This window comes from Electrona antarctica (genome assembly GCF_951216825.1).
Source record: "Electrona antarctica genome assembly, chromosome: 8".
Lineage (NCBI taxonomy): Eukaryota > Metazoa > Chordata > Actinopteri > Myctophiformes > Myctophidae > Electrona > Electrona antarctica.
Window position 1 is genome coordinate 21509391 of NC_136789.1, and position 5000 is coordinate 21514390.

The following is a 5000-nucleotide window of genomic DNA, read 5'->3' on the forward strand; positions in this document are numbered from 1 at the left end:
AACCTGGCTATAATCCTGAGGGAACTGCGCGGTTTCAGGCAAGATAACAAGAAACAGATGCAAGACCTGACAGGAGAAATAGCTAAAACAAACGCGAGGGTGGACCAGGCCGAAGCTAGGATCGTAGGGAGCGAGGAAAGGCTACAGAACGTGGAAGAGATACTAGCAGAGATGATAACGATCCAGGAGGCTCTCCAAACGAAGATAACTGATTTACAGGGGCGATCCAGGAGGGACAACGTGAGAATATACGGCATAGCTGAGGGGACAGAGGGGACAGCTAGGTCCCTTATCCCCTTTGTGGCAAAGATGCTAAGAGAAAATCTGAATATCCCCGCAGCGACGCCACTACAGATACAAAGAGCGCATCGCGCCCTGGCACCGCTGCCCCCAAATGGAGCCCAACCCAGATCGATTGTGGTAAAGTTCCTGAGCTTCACCATGAAAGAGGAAGTGCTTAAGCAGACCTGGGAGAAGAAGGGCTTTACATGGCAAAACTGTAAAATCAGCCTCGATCATGATTATGCACCAGAAATATTGGCCAAAAGAAAAGAATATGCTGAGGCACGGAGGGTCCTAAAAACAAACGACACAAGGTTCCAGACGCTGTTTCCTGCGCGACTAAGAGTCCACCATGCCGATGGGATGAAGACATATGCTACAGTGGAAGAGGCGACGGCAGACCTGGCGAGGCGTGGACTGGCGGTTGAAGTGATCAAGAGACCAACGACGCTCTGGGAGAGGATCAGGAGGTGTGCGTGGCAGACGGCGGGGGGAGCTCGCCCACCGCGGGCCAGCGGGGCTCCAGGATACATAGAGAGGCTGCAAGTTTTCAGACGTGAAGATACAGACTAATCTCCTTTATTTTTCTTTCGAAGGCATACAAAAGGGGGGGGGGGTATATTGATGCAATTGAAACGAAAGTGTGTGTGTCACTAATATATCACTGAAATTGAATTGATAATCTGGGGGAATGAATGGGTTTCAACACACTGTATGACTTGAAATAATGTGGGATTAAATATGTGCAATGTTATATCACGGAAAGTTAACTGATAAGCTAGGGGTGGGGTGGGGGGGTTATTTTCTACTAGATACAACAATGCTGCATTTGTTTTGATAAGATCGAGACATACTACTATGCAAGAATTTTCATTCATAGCTGTCATCAGGGTTTGAGGTAACCTGACTAGTCAGGTTAGGGTTGAGGGCCCTCTAGCACCAGCAGGGAATAGAGGTTATCCCTTAGTTAGGAGGTTGGGCAGTGGAAGGGGTCCACTGCTGGAACTCAGGTTTACATGTTTTTTGTCCATTTACGGTATTATTATTGTGTGTATTTTCTGCCCACTCTTTCTTCCTTTTCTCCTGAAATGTACATACTCTGAAGTGATATTGTCCTGTTGCCCCTGTTAAGTGTTGACTTGATGCCATAATGTAGTCCATCTGAAGAAAGTGAGGATTATACAGAGATATTGGAGATGGAGTCACTTGGAGGGGGCATGAGGGGGGAGGGAGGGAGGAGGGGTGGAAAAAAAAAAACCTGGGAATTGCACTTGTGTCCTATGTATAAATATAAATGCTGTCTATACTGTACTGCTCTTTCCAAATAAAATAAATATTATAAAAAAAAATAAACTGCCCTCCCTTCAGCTTCTCAGCTTCCTTTATCCACTCTTCTCTTCTCTCATTTCTGCTCTTCTATACCCATGTCTCTCTCCTCCTCTCCTCTCTTGCCATCCTCCCATCCCCTCTCATATCCCATCCTCTCCTCTCCTCTCCCCTCTCTCCTCTCCTCTCCCCTCTCTCCTCTCCTCTCCCATCGTCTCCTCTCCCCTCTCTCCTCTCCTCTCCCCTCTCTCCTCTCCTCTCCCATCGTCTCCTCACCCCTATCTCCTCTTCTCCTCTCCCATCTCCTTCTCCTCTCTGGCAAGCTCCAAAACGTAAGACTCTCCAGTGTCTAATGGTCACTAGTCTCCAACAGGAGATTACATTGTTTACCAAACAGAGAGCCATTGTTCATATAACTCCCACAAATTCACAGCTTGGAACACACACACACACACACACACACACACACACACACACACACACACACACACACACACACACACACACACACAGAAAGAGAGAGTGTGTGTGTGTGTGTGGGGGGGGGGGGGGGGGGGGGGGGAGGGTGTAGAGGATATCGAGTGAAAGGGAAACATATTTAGAGAGGCCTATATGTGCTGGGAGTTGATTGTTTTCCACTTCTCCACTTAATGTCCTTTGAGGTCACAAACAAGACTGGATTGCCATGGAATGTGCCGTGCACCCTCATGCTCCCCAGAGAATGGCCCCTTCTGATTTTTGTCAGAAGGGGCCAAATGTCAAACTGCATGCTCTAGTGCCAAAATGTCAAACTGCACGCACGATATCTCAAAATCAAATGGACAGATTGCCATGAATCTTGTTGAGTGCACGCATGCTCCCTGGAGGATGAGTCCTGACTATGTGAGTGACCCCATGACCTTTTCCTCTAGTGTCCCTCTCAGGTCAAAATGTGCACACAAGATACCTCAGAGAAGATGTACTGTATACACATTACACATCTATGTGATCCATGGCCATTCCTCTATCGACTATCGCTAATCTTTGGTGAACATTTCCAGTTGGGTGTATGGTGAACATTTCCAGTTGGGTGTATAGTGAACATTTCCAGGTGCAGCAGTGGCACGGCCACTAGCGGGTATAGAATCTTAGTTTTGTTTATATATAAAATAAGGGGTGCCTTTTATCATGATGACCATTAAAGCAAACATGCTTAACATGCTAACATGCAAACATGCTTAACATGCTAACATGCAAACATGCTTAAAGCAAACATTACAAGTCCAATGACATGGCTGCCACATGACGTCACGTTGAGCCCCTCCTAAATGCCCAGCTTTGTGTGTCTGTGTGTAGCACGAACGTGATGATTTGATTGGCTGAGCACGGAATGTGATGTATGATGATGTATGATGATAAGAGCGCCCCTCACTTCTTTGTTGGGGGGAGGGGGGAATAAGGGTTAGGGTTCCATAGACTTGGCTGTCATATGACATAATGACGTGATGGCTAGTGCCCCTCAAAAACCTGAAGCACCACATGGAAAAGCTGAATGGAAAAAGCAAAGAACATTTTGATCAATTTACTTTTTCCTTCTCTTCTGGGTGACCCTGGCACAAAACCTTTTCAGATGGGTGTCCGGCTGTCCGCGGCTAAATGCCGATTTGGGGGTCGCTGACTTGCAAAAGTTTGAGAACCACTGTGATAGTTCCAAATAGCCCTCGCAGATTGATGGGAAACACACCTTAACACCTGTGATTCCCCCATGCAGGCTTTAGGGACTCTGTGGTTTTGAGGTCTGCGTAAAAAGGAGGCTATATTGCTGTTGTTCGCCTACAAAGCTGCTGACTGATGGCACTGCTGTGCTCGCTAGCTGCTGACTTCAGAGATCTGTCTGTGTGCGTCCTGCCCCACCTGCTCACTGCTGGGACAACATGGGCACACCAACACACGACTCGGAGCGCCCGCATGTAAATGCAAACACATTGTGTTGCATCATAATGCATACAGTAGCCTGTACACCCAATGGTAGAAAAAGTACTCAAATGTTTTACTTAAGTAGTAGAAATACAAGTAAAGGTCCGGAATTCAAAATGTATTTGTGTAAAAGTACAAACATATTGGCGTCAAAATGTACTTAAAGTGCCAAAAGTAAAAGTACTCATTATGCAGAATGTCTCATTACAAGTTTACTCACAATGCGTCACATCGCGACGCATTGTGAACTTGTAGATTGGCTATTTTCAAATGTATTGTAGAAAGTACAATATTTGCCTCTGAGATGTATAGTAGGAGTAGAAGTATTGGAAATTGGAAAAATGGAAACACGGAATTATTTTACTTAAGTACAGTACTTAAGTAAATGTACTTAGTTACTTTCCACCACTGAGTACATCGGCTATGAAATCCATTCTGACATGCACGCATGTTGCTCACAGAAAGAGAGGGAGAGAGGGAGAGAGAGAGAGAGAGAGAGAGAGAGAGAGAGAGAGAGAGAGAGCAAGATAACCAAGACTTTGGTACATTGTGCGTGACTAAACACAATGAAGCTTCACAAAAAATGCCTCTCTGCCAACTCCCATCTCCCTCCCACTACTAGAAAGCTGACTTGTTGTGCATTCCCTTTTGTTTGCTGGTCAGATCTGCTGCCTCCGAATTGCTGTGCACAGTCAGTGCACAGCAGATATCAAGACTCACACACAAGGCAGTGTACACTGTACAGCTATATAGTAGGTTTTTGGGGACTTGCTTTCCTTTCAGTTTTTCTCCCAATTTTAGACATTATGCCAATTCCAGATCCCCTGTGTATTCTAGTCCATTTGTCGCTGCTATAACGCCTATTTGATCCTATAGGGAGAGCACAGGGAAACTATCACATCTGTTCATCTGACAGAGAGACGTTTCATGCTTTCCTCAAAGTTCCACACCCCACTGAACAGGTTACAGGCAGCCTGGTCAACCTGTAGGAGTCACTAGTGGAGCGCAGAAGGGTGAAATCAGCCCTCAACGGCTTCTGCCAGAAATATGGGGGGGTGGATTGGGAGGGGATGGGGAGGGGAAGCCTCGCTTCCCCTCCCCTACACCTCCCCTACTACTGGGTGAGGCTTCCCCTCCCCTACACCTCCCCTACTGGGCAGGGATTTTCTTTCTTTTTACATATAATATTCTACTAGAGCCTGGAAACCCATTCTGGCAGCCAGCTCGTAGCATGGCTCGTTAGTCAATAGACCTTCCATCCATACCTCCCGGGTTCAAATCCTGCTTACGCCACTATATTTGTGCCAACCGCATTTATTTATTTGTCGATAAAGTTTTAGAGTAGACCATGGCCAGTGAAGACTGAGGCGACGGAGTCCAACATACATGGCCGGTTAAGACTGAGGTTAGGGTTAGGGTTAGGTTGTGGGGTAGGG

General features: G+C 46.5%; 1 protein-coding gene across 1 annotated transcript in view; it reads right to left on the reverse strand.

The window, feature by feature from the left end:
• LOC306928389 (actin-binding LIM protein 3-like) overlaps nucleotides 1–5000 on the reverse strand; it is a 72717-nt gene that overhangs the window by 61403 nt on the left and 6314 nt on the right. The window lies entirely within an intron of this gene.